The sequence below is a fragment of the Calypte anna genome, chromosome 4A (genome assembly GCF_003957555.1).
Source record: "Calypte anna isolate BGI_N300 chromosome 4A, bCalAnn1_v1.p, whole genome shotgun sequence".
NCBI classification, from domain to species: Eukaryota; Metazoa; Chordata; class Aves; order Apodiformes; family Trochilidae; genus Calypte; species Calypte anna.
In genome coordinates, this window is record NC_044248.1 from 36953004 (window position 1) to 36971068 (window position 18065).

General features: G+C 38.8%; 1 protein-coding gene across 2 annotated transcripts in view; it reads left to right on the forward strand.

Moving 5' to 3' along the window:
- Positions 1 to 18065, forward strand: part of GRID2 (glutamate ionotropic receptor delta type subunit 2) — a 705658-nt gene that overhangs the window by 140450 nt on the left and 547143 nt on the right. The gene's annotated exons all lie outside the window — the stretch shown is intronic.

Here is an 18065-nt window from a genome sequence, read left to right on the forward strand (position 1 = left end):
CAAATATCCACTTAAAAGCCACAAGTGCCCAATATAGGTTTTCATACATTAAACTAAGTGCTTCAGTCTGCTGTGTTAATGTCCTCTGACACACTGCTAGCAGTTTACTTTTTAGAGAGCTATGCTAATTGTGATGTGCTTAAATAATATCTGTAGTCCACTTAGATATTGAAAACCTCTGTGCCTGAAGACTTTTGGGCTATTCTAACAAACAGAAGTATAGAGAAAAAGCAAATGAGAGATGCTTTATCTTCCTAGATGCCAATTATTTAGCTACCACCCTAAGCTATCAGTTCCCTCAAGTAATCTCCTTAAACAAGTAGTGGACACCCTATCCAAATTTCTTCACTGTCATTTTGTGAAGCAATGTCCACCAAAATCACTGCAGCACTCAATCATCACTGCCCAACCAGAAATGGGTATTCCTAGACAGGCCTCACAGCCTTGCAGTGGGTTGAGACATCTACCAACCAATAAATTGGGGCATTTATTTGTTTTCTGCTATATGGAGTCTTCCTGAATAGTATTAATTTGGGTTTTTTCTTATAATTTGGCTGACTAAAATCTCTGGTTTCAGAGGAAGTTGCTAAGTCTTTGTCTCACCTGATAGTTTAGTAGCAGAATGTGTCCAACTCATACAGATAGTCTTTGGTTCATGCATCTATATCTGTGTTTGTCTGAAGTCAATGTAATTAATTTTAATTGTTTTAATCAGTTAATTGCTTAATGAATTTTATTCTCCCCTTTGAGCCTTTCTTGCTCTTCTTCTTTCCCTTCTCAATATCTTTTATTTCCAAGTTTTTTTGTTGTTATGGTAATTGCTCTCTCTCTTTGGCTGTGTTTGTAGTAAGTATATGGGCCTGTGTTTGAGGCAACTGGTTATTTATGTGATGCAAATATTTTCAAATATAGTCCTCTGTCTGTGTGTTTATAATCGGAGACAAAGAGTACTTTATGGAGGGCAATTGTGTTTTAAAATGTAATTCTGATAATGAGGAAATGAGCCGTGACACTCTGGAGGTGAAGCCTGGAGTGATTATGAATGTCATTCTCTTAGATGGGGAAATTAATTATATTTTCACATGGTTCCCTCTTACTTAGACCCTCTATATTGTACACTGTCACATCATTTTGACTTAATATCATTTATGAAAAATTATCAGAGCAAAAGGGAGCAATTACAAGGTGTGTGGTGAGTTGACTCCAGCTGGATGCCAGGTACCCAACAAGCCACTAATACCACTCCCCCTCCTCAACTGGACAGGAGAGAGAAAATACAATGAAAGGCTTGTTGGTTAATATAAGGACAGAAAGAGATTAATCACCAACTACCATCATGGGCAAAACAAACTCAATTTGGGGAAATCAATTTATTGCCATATAAAACAGGGAAGGACAATGAGAAACAAAAACACTTTTCCCCCCATCCATCCTTGCTTCCTGGGTTTAACTTGACTCCAGATTTGCCCAGCACTGCAGTGGGACTGGGAATGGGGTTTGCCATCAGTTCATCACACATTTTCTCCTCATGTTCTTGCCCTCCTTAAGGAGACAGCTGCCCATGAACTTCTCCAGTGTGAGTCCTTCCCACAGGCTTCAGTTCTTCATGAACTGCTCCAGGGTGGGCACCCAATGGGGTCACAAGTCCTGCCAGCACACAGGCAGGATCACACCTGCTCCTGTGTGAGTTCTTCATGGATACACAGGTTGTGCCAAGACTGCTCCAGCATGAGCTTCCCACAAGGTCACAGCCTCCTCTGGGAGCATCCATCTGCTCCAGTATGGGGTCCTGCAGGGGCACAGCCTTCCTCACCATGGTCTTCACTGTAGGCTGTAGGGTAATCTCAGCTCCAGTGCCTGGAGCATCTCCTTCTGCTCCTTCCTCACTGACCTGGGTCTCTGCATGGTTATTGCTCACATCTTGCTGCTTATCTCTCCAGCTGCAGTTGCTTTTGAACAACAAATCTTCCTTTTTTTTTTTATTTTTTAATATATATTACCATAGAGGCACTGCTGCCATCACTGGGGCTGTAATGGAGATGAACTCCAAGGTTCATCTTGGAGCTGACTGGCATTGGCTCTGTTGGGTCTGTGGGAAGCTTCTAGCAGCCTCTCACAGAAGCCACTTCTGTAGTCCCCCTGTTGCCAAAACCTTGCCACAGAAACCCTATACACAAGGACAGCTTTTTGTAACCAGGCAATCTTTTATTAAAACAACTAATCATATCAGGAAAGCCTTAACCTTTCACGTTCTCTTTTTGAGAGGATGTCTGATGTGGGATTATAATGCTCTTTCTATTCAACTGTCTGTGTGCCTTTAGCTTCTGTGATTACTGGTCCTTCTGAAACTTATTTTTTCCTTTTTAAAATCCAATCTTTTGCAGCTCTTCACTGTGTAGTCTGAAAGAATATTGAGGTTAGCCAAGTCCCTCTGAAGGATGCAGCCATTAAGTAGAGCATTCACAGAGGGAGATGGAACAGGTGGTGCTGATGGTAATTAGAAAACATCCCTGTGCACCATTTATTCTGAATCCAGAATAGACATGGAAGCCTTGCAGAGCCTCTCCTGTGCTGTTAACACACAAGAAGTGTCACCATCCCTGAAGGTCTTTACAAGACCTGTAGATGTGGTGCTCAGGGACTTGGTTTAGTGGTGGACATGGCAGTGTGCTAAGTTAATGGTTGGACTTGAAAATCTTGAAAGCCTGCAAAAAGGCCTTCAAACAATTCTATGATTCTATAAATTGACAAGCTGAACTATGTCACAGGTATGTAGGAAAATTGTGAGGGATGTTATGAACTGAAAAACGTGAAAGTAATGTTTAAATATTTTGTAGTGCCTGTCCAGAAGTGCTTGTTAAGTGCCTTTCCAAAAATGCCTGTTAGACTGCAGGAGTGTTAATTCTAGAGGTGTTGATAAACTATCCACGATCCAAATCCAAAAAGTTCCTGTTGGCTTTTTTAGTACTTTCTAGAAGCTGTGGAAGTGGACACAATATGTAGATGCTTATTGACTGTAGCACAATAAAAACGGCTTGAAGTTTTCCTTCTCTGCAACCTCCCCATATTTTGAACAGTACTGGTGGTACAGAGCCACTTGAGTGCAGGATTCTTTCCAAGGTGCGAATTGCTTACATTAATTGTGCATTTTTGAGAAACAAACATTCCAGCTGGAAGCAAGAAATCTTTGGTGCAGGTATGGGTAAGATCTCTGCGTCACAGGAGATTTCTACTTGCCATTCACCTACACAAGCATGGAGTGGATGAAAGTTCTCTTATCTAGGAAATTATCACTTCCTCCCCCTTTTTAAATTGCTCTGTTTCTTCTGGTGAACTAGGCTGGTCTTTTTCATTTCAAAAGATATCTGTAAATCTTTGCATACATACTGCTATTCAGACTTTGCAGAATTTGAGAGCTTTAAAAGTATTGAGGTGTGTGTGAACCCTACTGAAAGGGTTTACAGACTTTTCAGTTAGTCAGAACAGTTTAGTACTAGGTAGTTATCGCTTCTGAAGAAAGCTGTGTTCTATACAGAGGGCAGAAAAGCTGTAGAAATAATTGTGTATTCAAATAAATATGTGATGTTTCTTTCAGTTTCTTTATGGACCCTGAAAAAGAAAGGATTTGCAGCCTTTGAGGCCCTCAGTTGTGATGTACAGAAGAACTTAAGCAAAATTAACCAAAGTTATTTTACTCTAAAATATTTATTTAGCAAGAGTAAACTACATCATCCCAAGATCTAAAATACATTTATGTGTCTGGTTTTTTTTGGAATGGGAAATTGAAGAACCTTTAGAAAACTATAAAATGCACCTACTTGTCATGACCTGAATAATTTAAGTCTTGTGGCTGACTAACCTAAGATCTTTCTTTTTTTTTTAATCTCTCAATTTTTACTAAGAACTCTCAAATTCTGTTAATAGAGTTGAAAAGCTATGTCCCATCTGGGGAGTTATATCTTTATAATTGGTGCCTAGATCACAGGAAAGGATATGAAAGATGTAAACCTCACTATTTAGTTCTACTTTTAAAATAGGAATTCAGCAGAAACCCATGCCTGTAGCCTTTTTGGACTTAGCAGAAAGCCTGTACAGTGGCTTGCAAGAAAGGAATGGGTTTGCATTTTTCACCTGAAAGGTGAGAGGAAACTGGGCATACTTCTTGAAAGGGGTAATCTGTGTAAATTCTTGGATTTATACTTAGCAATGCATTAATGAAAAATCAGGTACTGCAATTAAAAAAAAAAACCACACAACAAAATAATATTTTTGGGTAGAGATGTGTCTGGGTACAGACAGGATATTAGTGATGTAATTCTTATAGTTTCCAAGGCTACAAGACCATACATGATGTTATTGTAAAATACATTAATAATATTTTCCATTAAACCTATCATCGTAGCAGCAACTTGAGCATTTGAAATAGACATTTCCTAAAGCTTTACCTGGCATAAATATTACTTGGCAGAAGTATCTGTCATGCAGAGTCATTACATCTGGCAGCTAGATTATATATCCAGATAAAATAGGTTGCAGTTTTGGAAATATCAGACTTTTTGAAAACTAGAAGATGATTCCCAGGTTTTATGTTGCACCTGGATGAAAGTGAACTCTGAAATGTTTACCTGCTTTTAGCTGTCAGCTCTTCTAGAGGTCACTCAAAGTCTTCAGTCTCTTTATTTCTTAAATTGTTTATGTATGGATTCATGTAAGTTAATTTGAATAATAAGTTTTCCTATCTTGACTGTCACTAGAGAATTATATAGAACGTAAGTATATAAATTTAAATGCTCCATTTTACAAGGCTTTCCTTTGCTGTTTCCAGGCTGCCTGTTGAAACAGTTGAACTGAGTTTTGTCCTTCTCTATACTGTGCTCTGACCTCACCACATCTGGAAGGAGTGCTTGCTCCTTGGCTGGGTTCCCCATGGCAGATCTCCTCCGTACAGATCTGCAGGCCTGTGGTCAGATGGTCTCCTAACAAGACACCCACAGTGAGATGAAGGTTACTTTGTACCTAGGCAAGTTTATTTGTCATAAACTAGGATATAAATTAAAGGGGGAATAACTAATTCTGATAGGGTCTTTTTGTGTTTTTTCAGTTTTCAGAGACTACTGGCTATGCATGTCCACGAGATATTTACTTAAGAACAGGTAGTTTGGATAAAACATCCATGCAGGTAGAATCCAAGGTATTAAAATTTCAGGCTACCTGAGACAAAAGAGTCTCTCACCACAATGTACAGTGAAAACAAACCAAAGAAAAAAACCCTCTCACCACTTAGTTCACTTTGCTTTTGTTTTCTTACTGCTTAACAGTCTCATGAATGTAAGTAACTTACCTGGTTTGGAGAACATGGAAAAAGAGAGTTAGGAGGGAGCAGAAGAAAACTTAGTGGTCCTGGAGGTGGAATTTTCCTATCTTGTGTTTAGAGTTTTATTTGGCTCTCTACCTAAACAACAGAAGATTTTGGATCTTCTTTTGTTTTCTCCAGAATCAGTACTTTTATAAGTTTCCATTGCAAACACCCTTGTGATCTTAGTAGGAACTGCTCTAGGGACTGCTGTCATTTCATGCAGTTCTGTCTCTCTAGATAAATAGCACTTTATAAATAGCCTAATTTTGGAATTTTCTAAACTATATTATAAAAGATTTATTTTCCCAGAAGTGATCTACATTTTATCTTAACCTTATACTGTTATCAGACTGAGGGCCACCAATTATAACCTGTCCTCTCATTCTTTTTTACCCCTATAATTTTTCATCGTTCTGATTATGATGATTGATACCAGAGACAGGCCTATAGTTATGGAATTGTTCTCCTTCAGTACTGAAAGTGATATTTGCCGTGTGGCAGAAAATTCAATATTTCAAATTCTAGTTGAAAATTTACTACCAGCATATTAGCAATTATTTCCTCAGCTAGGACTTTGGGATCAAAGGCATTTATCGTTACTGATTTGAAAGCATTTCTCCTAATGAAATGCAATTGTTTCCAGGAAATTATGTAAACAGACACTGAAAATGCATCCTTTCTGTGAAGGGCAGTGCTGTTTTTCCCCACTGTCTCCCTTTGCAGCAGCAAACTCAGCCACCCAGTCTGTTTGCAGCACTGGTATTTATTTGGGCTGTCTGCACTGTGGGATGCTGGTCCATCAGAAGCAGCAAGGCTATCATAGTGCAGTGCAAACGTCCAGGCAGAAGAAAGAAACATTCCCCAGACTGAGTCAAAACCACTTGCCACTTGTAAGGCTTGGAGGCTTCCAAAAGAGCCAGTTAGAAATCCAGAGATGGGGCAGAGGAGTTGTTTCAGGAGATAATTGCTGTCACTTGAATCAAGTACCTGAGCAGCAAGAACTTGACATCCCTGAGCACTTTGAATCTGTTCCTTTCCCTGCACCCACTTGCCACTTCCTCACATTCTGGTGGTTTTAAATAGCTGTACAAACAAATTAAATCTGTTTATTCCTACTAAAACTCTGAGTGCGGAATATACAAGCCCAGGTTTATTGCCTGATTCACTTTTTGTTCCTTGCTCTGCATCACTGTAAGAAGGCAAGAGAGCTTTGTGCTTTATTCAGTTAATATAAGGTACGTTTAATTTGCATTTTTAATGCTTTCAAAAGTGAAGGATAACAACATCAGCAGCACTGAACATGGTAATTTAATTGGTTGTTGGGCCATGCTCAGAAGTTGCTTCAGTGGGAAATTTTGCAGAGCCTTAAGGAACTGTAGCAGGCACAATCTCTCCTGTCACCCTCACCCTGTGAAGTAGCAGGGACTTACAACTGCACTGCTGTTGTCTCAGTGCTGCCTGTTCATCTCATTTCATCTCATTTCAATGTTTGCAAGAGGAGAAACAAAATGTGAAGGGGTGAATAGAGACTATCAATCTGCTATCAATAATAAAGGGCACTAGAGAGACTATCGATAGAGATATCATAGCTGAATGCTTCTGAATGCTTCTCTTAATTTCTCCATCACTGGAAATTTTTGAGATTCTAATTTTGAAGTTCTTGTGTACCTGAGAAATGGAAGTACAGAAAAAAATGACCTGTATTAAAAGGGAATCTATAAAATCTGTGATAGATTTAGGTCTCCTAATTTAGTGTCTGCTTACAGGATTTGGGTTTTCTAACACAGCATTTTTACCTGTGTGGATTGTGAATTATGAAAGACACTACAATTAAGATAAGACAAATACAACCCAGGACTTCTGACAGTTTGTATATATCTTGTCTTTTGTGATGTTATTCCCAGCTTAAAGGAATGGGCACATTTCTATCAAGCAAAAGGATGTGCTTCTCCACGTTACAAGCTGAGGTGATAATATTTTCAAACAGCTAATAAACCTTCTGAAGTGTGAACTTATATTGAAAAATCTGCTTAATCAAAGTAATTAAAGTTGGTCCAAGGAGGTTATTTATCAATAGTGTGTGGTTTTACTGCTCATATTTTATCAAGCTGTGATTACCATAATGGAGATCGATTAAGAAAACCAGATTTAGCAACTCTTTTTGCATTGTTTCTTCAATATGACTCAGTGCCTGCTTTTTTTTTTTTTACTACATATGACATTGGTGGTAGATGTAAGCCTCTGTTTGATTGTACAGGATGTAAACTTGAGCATAAGAGGTTTCATATAAAAAAATGCACAGAGAAATTTTTTTTCTCTGACAGAGCTTTGGCACAGGCTGCCCAGGGAGGTTGTGGAGTCTCCTTCTCTGCAGACATTCAAAACCTTCCTGGGTGACCCTGCTCTAGCAGGGGGGTTGGACTTGATCTTGTGAGGTCCTTTCCAACCTCTAACTTTCTGTGATTTCTGTGATTCTGTCAGCAGAGCTGGTATCTTAGTGCTGAACTACATAGGTAAAGCAATATATGTAAAGCATATGTAAGGCAAAATTTTCTTTCCTCTTCTAAGCATGCTTCTGCATTGTCCCTCCAATTGATAGCTCTGTAGACTAGTGCATAATACACACAATATACTGTTTTCTTCTTTCCTCTAAAACTTCTTTTGAAGTGTTCCTGAAAGTCAGGATTTTTTGTGTGAAGTTGGTAGTTAGAAAAAGGATATGAAAGTAGCTAAAGTGTCTGAAACAAATGTTTGCCCTGGAGTGGGTGAATCTGCCCGAGATTCCTTTTCTGCCTTTTCTGCAGTGATGTATCTTTATTATTTTTGCCCTTCTGGTGTACTTTTTGCCTTTTGGGAGTCAGAATTATGAATATACTCATTATTACTTAGCTGAAGTTGGTGAAGGAGTCAATGAACAACGTACAGGAGGTAGGCATTTTGTTCATTAACTTTCTCTTTGCTAAGTAGATATTTATCCTGCTTAGCTCCGAGATGTATTTGGCATAAGAATTGCCCCCCAAAAGGTGAGCGAGTTGTGACTCCCCTGATCAAATATCTGCCCTCTTCTGCCTCCCTCAATCAAAATACACATGTAGCATGGGCCAGGGGATGATTTCATTGAAAACACTGATTTAAAATTAGATCACAGTGATTTCAGCAGCATCAAGCCCAAGCCATTGTATTTTTAAGACAGACTAATCCTGTATGAATTATTATTATTTAGGTAAAGGTTATTAATTATCAGCTGCTTTTCATTGAATGGCAACGTGCCAAGAGAGCACTCAGAGGCCTCCATTTTCACCCATCTATCCAGTGTAGTGAGTTGGAGTGTAACAGAAAACTGCAAAGACATTTGTCTGACAGTCTTTTAAATTCTTTCAGTTATTGTTTCTATTAATAAAATGCAGATCTGCAGCATAATTTTTAATGTCCTGATGTAGGTAGAAGGGGCAGAGAGAAAACTGATTGGGAATTGTGTTAATACTGTTGTTTCATCCCACCTACTAGCATTTATTAAAATGATGATTACAGGTACATTAGTAATAAACTTCAGTCAAAGCTGTCTCCAATTGTAGCTGTTTTCCTGATCATTGATATGTTTTGAAAGTCACTTATTTTTTATTGCATATTCAGTTATAATTTCTTCTAGCCATCTCTGTTTCCTTTCCCCCAAGAATTTTTTGTTTTTGCAAGACATTACCACACAGTGTAATATATTCTTGTCTTCTAGCACTTTGTCAAAACCCACTGGAAACTGCATTATTGCAGCATATACACTGCAATAATCTATTCCAAAAATATGAAGAGATAATCAAGGGAGAGTGAATTTATTTTCATTACTCTTATGCCATTTGACACTTGTAATTTTTTATGTGATGAACTCGTGCTTGCAGATGAAAAGCAGTCAGAGAGTGTGTAATTCATGTGTGAGTGCTGCAGTGTGGGGTTGTGAAGACAAAGCTCTTCACCAAGTAACTCCCAAAATAATCCCCAAGCAAGCAACTGTGGGAATTTGACTCCAGGATTGGCAGGATTGTGTTGCTTTAAATCTGCCTTTCTTTTCTTTTTTCATTTAACTGTACAGCTAGAGTTCTCAAGGCCATAAGGCAGAGATGGTTAAACACCTATGCAAGGGGGTTTCTGTATTTAAAGTGAAGAAGTCATTCTTGGTCTGAAGCAATGGTTTAAAAAATGGCATTAGTGAATGTCACAGGTGTGGTTAAAACAACCAGCAGGATCCTACACAGTGTTCTGTCTAAAGGCAGCCAGGGTTAGGCTCTTTCATTCATGATATACAATTTTCCCCCTAAGGTTACCTCAGTCACAACCAAAGAACTGAGAAATTATCTAGGTGCAAATGTGGCCTTACAGAAGATTTTATCATTTTGAAACATTTTTATAAGAAAGTCTTGTAAAACCTCAAGCAGAAGCTCTTTTGTTTTTTATTTTTTACATATGAGCATGTGTTTATACACCATGGTTTCTATCAATAAAATGCAAGATTGCAGCACACAGGAAACATAGAAACATTTGGTAATGCTTGTATGTGTATTAAGACTTGGCTTCTCTCTGTCATCTGTCTCTATCTGCCCATCAGTAGTGCTTTAAACCACTCCTCCAGTGAAGAGATTTGCTTTCACTATGTTAATAGGCCAGATCAGCAAATGAGAAATCTAATGGAATAAGGAGGAGAGAACCTGGCATGTGGTTTGTTGGTTACAAGAGGGGCAATGACAGTTCAGTCTTTTCTTCCCCTGGCAGGAAGTTTCTCCCTGCTGATGCTTGCAGTGGGATTCAGCAGACTGGGGTTTTGTACTTGGAAAGTTACAGAAGTGCCCAACACCATTATTCACCTAGATGCCTTTGAAAGTAATTTGTGTGAATTCAACCCAGAGCAAGAGAAATTTATTTCCATGAGGACAAGTGGTGACAACTTACCAAGGAAGAGTTCTGCCTGTGCTTTCACTGTAGTTCCTCATACCAAGAGAGAGCCCCACACCTCTGGGAAAAAGCTGAACCCAAATCTTGAGATGTGTAACAACTTTCCGTGAATGACTGACATTCAGGATATCATTAAATGTAACTGCAGGCAACTTTCTGTTATCTCACTCTTCTAGTGCAACAGTTTTAGACTAGAGGAACATGTTCTGTGACAGCTTCCCACCTCTTGATACTCCTACACTGAAGGAGCTGCTGTTTCATCTCATCACTTCATTCATTGCTGGATGTGCTTGTAGGAAGACTTTACATCCAACTTGGTGTTTATACCCGACAGCATAGAGCAAGCATCTAAAGATACAAAGAGCTGCTGCAAACTGAATAGCTGGTTGGTCCTTTAATAGTGTCCCTCCAGGGAGAGACAAAGGGAGAAAAGAGCTATGATGTATGCATTTTTGCAGACAAATGGAAGGAATTGGGTACCAGGTACTGGCAATCGAATGTCTTGATTCCAGCAGTAGAAAGAAGAGGAGGTGATGAGAATCTGTTAAGAATAATTATTCCATTTCCACTTTCCAAATCTATGAGGAATGTCTCCCTTCCACTAAAGTACAAATGTCTAATGTCCTGAAACAGGTACATGCCATGCTACTCAAACTGGCATTACTGGGAAGGAGGTCAGTTTTTCATGCCATCCAACCAACATGATGCTAAATCAAGAACTCCTTCCCAAGCAGTGTAGAGATAGGTGCCTTGGCTGTGCAGTAGCAGGTGTGCATGCAGGAGAAGTGCTGGACAATACTGGTATTTGCTGCATGTGGCTTCCTGTGCTTGCTGCCTCAGCTTCTCTGTGAGGCTACAGAGCAGAGCTTGCAATGCCAAGTCCCCACCAGCTGCTGACCCATCCCATGTCCCATGTCTGTCTTCTCCAAACCCTCTCTCTTCATGCCTGCTTTGGGCTTTCCATTTTTGTTGACTCAGTTAACTCTATTTGTCCACATCCATCTACCTATCACTCCCTCTCTGGAATTAAAAAGCAAAAGCCAAATCAGTGGAAGGAATAAACTGAGATTATCTCTATATGTGATTAGCTAGAAGAAGAAAAATGTCTCTTGGAGTCTGTAAAGCATTACTGCATATTACCAAATAGTGTTCTTTTTTTTCATCCACAGGTGGATGGATATTGAGTTAGACAAACTGATCCCTGAACAGTAATTTTTTTTGTACCATATGAGGTTTAGGTTGTATTTGAGATCCTATTTGATGAGACAAGCCATGCAGAGAGAAGCAGATCATGTGAGCTTTACTGATGTGTAAAACCAGGTTTCTTCCTTTGCTGCACACAGTATGATAGTCAGAGGGGAATCAGTAAATGGCTCCAGGAGAATGATATTTTAGGTTCATAACAGGAATGTGAAATGGAAAACATTTTTTGCCTGACCAAAAGGCCAGCTTTCATCCTTGTATGTCTGTTCCATTAATACCTATTAGGGAATTCAACAAATACTGTATTAGGAGAATTCTGCTCAGCCAGTCTATCCCAGCTTACTTGTTTGATGTGATGTTAATGAGCATGTGCTTATTCTCATTGTCTGCTTTGTTGTTAAATTTATCATCTTCTTTACTCATAATCATTAGAAGTAGGAAAAATGAGTCTGCATCTGCACTGAGAAGTTTTCATGGTGATTTAAAAAGTAATATAAGAAACCAGCAGTTTTGGAGTGTAGGGATTTCTAATTAAACCCAGGCTTGAGCTTATGTTTTATATTTCTTGTTAGAGACAGCATCAAGTACTGTTATAGGCATGTAGAACAATTGAGACTTATTTGCAGAATGAGATAAACATGCATGAAATTGAATTTATATTGTTATTGTTCTTCCATGTATTTCAGTGAGATAATTTATGCCTATGTACAGATAAGTAGGTCACTTGGAGAGCAGTTCAAACCTTCTGAAGCATCAGATTTTACTGGTGGTGCTGGTAGAGTGCAGGCGTCAACCATCCCACCCTTTGGAATGGCAATAAAACCACCTTCATTAATGGGCTTTCTGCATTTGTTGTTTATTTGGGATTGCCATTGGTCTGGAAGCATTTCTACAGATAATGCATGGTATCTTCATTTAAACAAGTTAACAGGAGTACTTGAAATGGAGAGCAAAGACTCAGTCACTCCCAGTTTGGGATGTGACTTGAAATCTGTGAAATACGTTTTTTGGTTTGGGTTTTTTTTTGTTTTGATTTGTTTGTTTGTTTTGGGTTTTTGTTTGTTTGTTTTTTCCTTTGGTTTTTTGTTGGTTTTTTATTTGGTTTAGTTTTTTCTGTTTTGTAGTTCATTATTTTCAGACTGGCTGTGTTTCTCAAGTGTAATGAGCTCTCACAGCATTGCTTAAATAGCAGTCTGGCCGTGCAGAAGAACCTAGGGCACAGTGCTGTGATGGGTATGGGTTTCACAGTTATGGGGATTCTGAAGGCAAGAGCTTTTATTTTCTGCTTTGCTACTTGGCAGCTTTTAGCATTATACCTCTTAACTTTTACAGATGTCATGCATTGGTATGTTAATGGGGCAGCTTTGAGTTTAGTAAGAAGCTCAACTTCTGCTCATCAATCCAGTGTACAAGCAAATTTATGACACTCCAAAATGGTTATAAAGCTGATTTTTTTCCTTAATGTCAGTTTATTGCTTTTGTGTTTTTATGGTAAAAAAGGATTTTTTGGAGTGTGTAATGAATAGCAGTTTCACACCTGTTTAGCTGAAGGATTTATACTTAATTTTGGGGTTTTTTTGGTGGCAATTTCAGTTTTGCTGAGGCTCGTGCCAGATTTCGAAGTGAGGTATTGAAAAAACACCTTTGTTTCTGTGGTGCTTCTTTTCATCACTGGATAATGAGAATTCTGGCAGCTGAGTGTGCCTTGGCTGAGTCCCATGTCCAAAGAGATAAAGCCTTGATTTCTCCCCTTCTCTACAACTAGAAGCAAGTTTCTGATTTTGTACAAAACCTTGTGTTATTCTTGCAAGGGAGACGCTACTTGTAGTGTAGGTTGGTGCATCTCAGGAGTAACTGGGACCCAATCTGTATGAGGAATCTTCCACCAGTGTGAAGTGGTCAGTGAGCCATGAAGAGAAAGCAAAATGAGTTCCACCTCTGTCCTGCTGTGGGAGCTTCTGGTACAAAGGGAAATACAAGAGCAGAAGGTTGCTTCTGGAAGTCATTTGTCCCTTTGTGAGTGGCTCCCTAAGCAGAAGTTTCTTCTACAGACCTGCACTATTTCCTCACTTAGCATCCCTGTTTCTCCCTTTCTCCTTCTGGTACTGAAAGGCTGATGCTGGATTTAGGATTTGCTGGATTGATTTATTTATTTTCAGAGAAAGAGAGGAGACCAGTGTAAATTTTCATTATGATTTCTTGACCTATGTGAAAAGATGCTAAGAATTAGCGTTTCCTTTCTTCTCTTCTTTTGCTTGATAAGTTCCATATCCAGCTTCATTGCTAAGAAAACATCCTTATTTACAGATGTCCATCAAATTCAGGAAATTATAAAATGCAATGCATTGAATTGCAAAATTGGGCTTCAAGAAGTGTTGTAGTATTTTGCTATCAGTTTAATATTTTGCTAGGACAAAGTTAGACATGCTCACAAAGTCAGGGTTCATTATGGGCTGCTTTCTGTTTTACTTTTCCCACTTCAAGTGAGATACAGCCAAAACAGGGAGGACATAGTCCACTTTTATTCCTTGTGTGACCTTGGTCAAGTGACTGAAATACAATTTCCTTGAGACAGAGTAAAATGGTGCCACTGGGAAGAGTTCCTTAGGTTTTACAAGCTGTTGGTAATGGCTGAATATGATGCTGTTATGAATCAGAAGTTTCTTTTCCTCTGTAGTTACACAGTGACCAGATCTATCAATAGAACTTAGCCAAACCACTACTTATTAAGATGCTTTTATGTGAATATGGACTTGATAGAAATTAAACTAATGAGCAAATTCACTCTTATTTCCAACGTAAGCTTCAAATTTGATCACATAATGTCCCTTCCATGCGAGTGTTGTGAGAGATTCTTATTTTTTAATATATTTTCCTCTTTTCCCAAAAAGCAGTGCAACAGTTGCTATATTTCCATGTTCTTTTTCAGTAGCTTGGATGTTTCTTGTTTAAAAACAATAATTTCTAGTCATTCCATATGGACCATTCATACCAATATAGGAGTTTGTTCATTATAAAAAATCTGACCAAATATTATGTAAATAGCAGCACTGTCTGCATCCCAGCCAGAAATGGCTCTGTTTCAAGATAAGAGATTTAGTTCTTCTGAGTACTGTGTGAGTTTGGAAGTTAAGATTTGTATAGCTGAGCTATGTAACCCAAACCACAACAAAAAATCTTGTAAATGCAACTTAATGTAGTTGATTATTGCTCGTTGACTGAAAAGAAATATGATGTCTGTGGCTTATGTAGCCGTTTATACCCCTAAAATCTGCATGACTATGACAGTGTCTCCATGTAATAATACAAGAGAATGCTAGAATTATATATGAGAGATGAGATATTTCAGGTAAAAAAAGAAATCAGTGCCTCTCTAAGACCTTTCAAAATTAATTATTTGCAAAATCTGGATGGAAACCATTACTAGATGAAAATTAGTGTTTTTTTATCCAGTTGGCTTAATTTGTGAAGGACCATACACAGGTGCTAATTAGGGGAATATCAGGGCCTATCAGCCAAGGTGGAGATATGAAAGATGAGCATCACATCCTTTGGAAAAATGTTTGGTATATCTGCCAAGTAGGATTTAATTTTTATCTGATGCCATTTCTATCTGACTTCCAAAAGGAGAGAAATTATATTGCTATGAACCCTGATATGCCTCAAGAAACATAGGATGAGCATTACTGAGGCTGGGACAACATCATTCATTAAATTTAGTTTACCTTTGCTAATACTTGCAATAAACTTGTTAAGTGCAGTTAGAGTAAAGACAAAACAGAAATTATATCTAACAATAAAATGACAAGAGGAATGAAGACATTGGATATCAGAGATAGATGGGAACCTGAACCATTAGGGTCTGAGATTAAAAGATATTTTCTCTTTTTTTAGAGAATATCTAATCTGCATGGGGTGTATTATTCAGTGAGTTTCTCTGAGTTTTGAACCAGAGATCTGTAATTTATTCTTGGAATTACTGCAGTAATACTGCTCCCAATTAGTACTCAATTCTCTCCTTTGGAATGTAATGAAAAAAATGAAACTGTGAAGAGGGTACTTTTGAGTGTTTTGTTTTTTTAACATCATCTTCACTGCGTATTCTTTCTTTTTTTATGCATTTTCCTTAAGAAATATGAATTCTAAAGGAAAAATATGCCTTTATTATTACAAACAGAAGCAGCTTTAACAGATCTCAGCCACATTAAGAAAAATAAAATCTGTAAAATCTTTGCATCACAACTAAGACTTCTGTTGTATTGTAGATTATATCTATTGTGCTGTAACATGAGTGTTATATATTTGCCCAGCATAATGATAAAGGCTCAGATACTGTAAGCTATTTAGGTTTCTAACATGTCCTCATATTCTTTGAGGATATTAGAATGTGATATTGGCCTTTGAAAATCAGTGGAAGAGCTTCTTATGAGCTGGTTATGCAAAAATTTTGCCTATGATATACTGAGCAGAATCTTTAAAATGTGATATACAGGCAGGTCAAGAAGATACAGTTCATATACCATTCAAAAAAAGTGAACTATTTCACAATTTATTTTTTTTCCTGTGGTGTCCATATCCCTTATTTTTGTTATATTTCTTAATAAGCTGCTTATGCTGGGAAAATGAGAGATTCCAGCCAAGGAAGTTGTGTTTAGAGCAGCACAAATATTGTGTAGACTGTAAGATATATTGCTGACCAAGTTATCCACAGTAGAAGAAATCACTGTATGGGGAAAATAAAGGCTCATTAAAAGTTTGCATCCTTCCTTCTCATTCAAAAAGATCTCAATTTCTTCAAAATGTAAACAAGGCATCTTGTATGACAGCCAGCAAGGTAAAGCACTGTCTTTTTCTGCTCTGTCTCGTGTCAATTCTCAACAGCCATCCCATTTGGCAATGTACATGAAGGCTTTAGATTAGTTTTTGGGTTTGAATTGATTTGATATTCCAGTGACCCCATAACATTTGACAAAGCGCTGAAAATATTTGTGTTTTACTGTGGTGTTTAATTTTGTGTTTATCTCCACATACACAGCCTTCAGACTTTATAGCTTTTCTCCCACTGCCCAGCCAAGTGTTCCTCACAGCATTAATTGTGTCATCATTAAATCCAGAACAAATGCCTGTATTTTTGCAGGAGATTTGTAAGTAAAGTTAGTATTTGCTACTTCTGGCATGAGGAGCAGGCAGGCAGCTCAGAGATGGTATTTTAACACTTGTGGGTATTGAGAAGTTCAGCCAGGGTTTTGGACAGGGTACAATATAGCTCTGGTACACCCTGTGTTTCTCTTGGTGCTTTGCCCCAGTTGCAGTTTTGTGCATGCACACATACCCTTTCCAGAGGGCAGGGTCTGGGTTTTTTTTTCCTGCTGCCCTGGCACAGCAAGATGTGTTTTATCCTGCCATCAAATTCCATATGCATTGCATCCTTCAGGTAATAGGAGCTGTTGTGGTTTTATCCTTTCATAGAAACATAGAACTGCTCAGGCTGGAAAAGACCTTCAAGATCATAGAGTCCTGCCTCCTCCTAACCCTATTACCCTATTGCTGATGGCCCATCACTAAACCATGTCCCCAGGCACCACATCCAGACAATTTTCAAACACATTCAGAGGTGGAGACTGAACCACCTCCCTGGGGAGCCTGTTCCAGTGCTTAGCAACCCTTTCTGTAAAGAAGTTTCTCCTGATATCCAACCCAAACCTTCCCTGACACAACTTAAAGCCATTTCCCTTTGTCCTGTCATCTGTCACCAGTGAGAAGAGACCAACCCCACTCTCACTACAACCTCCTTTCCGGTATTTGTGAAGAGTGATAAGGTCTCCCCTCAGCCTTCATTTCCCCAGACTGTACAGCCCCAACACCCTCAGTTGTAAGGGATGTTTTCCAAACCTTTCACTGGCTTTGCTGACCTCCTTTGGACTTGCTCCAACACCTCAATGCCCTTTTTGTATTGAGGTGCCCAAAACTGAACACAGTACTCGAGGTGGGGCCTCACTAGTGCTGAGTACAGGGTCAGGATCACTTCCCTGGTCCTGCTGGTCACACAGTTTCTAATACAAGCCAGGATGCTGTTGGCCTTCTTGGCCACCTGGGCACACTGCTGGCTCATGTTCAGCTGACTGTCAATCAATACACCAAGGTCCTTTTCTGCCAGGCAGCTTTCCAGCCACTCTTCTCCAAGCCTGTAGCATTGCCTGGGGTTGTTGAGGCCAAAATGCAGGACCCAACACTTGGTCTTGTTGAGTTTCATACAATTGGTCTCAGCCCAATGATCCAGTGTGTCCAGGTCTCTCTGTAAAGCCTTTCTGCCATCCAGCAGATTGACATTCCCTCCCAACTTGGTGTCTGTGAACTTACTGAGGGTGCATTCAATCCCCTCAGCAAGATCCTTAACAAAGCTGTCAAACAAGAGTTTTTTAAAAAAAACATAGTAGCGTCTTTGATCAGGTAGTTCAGAATGAAAGGAGAAAAAGGTAAATTTTGGGAAGATCTATAGACTGGCACTTAAGCAGGTAACCTTGGGATACCTGTAAATATGCAATTATGTCTTAATACAGTTACT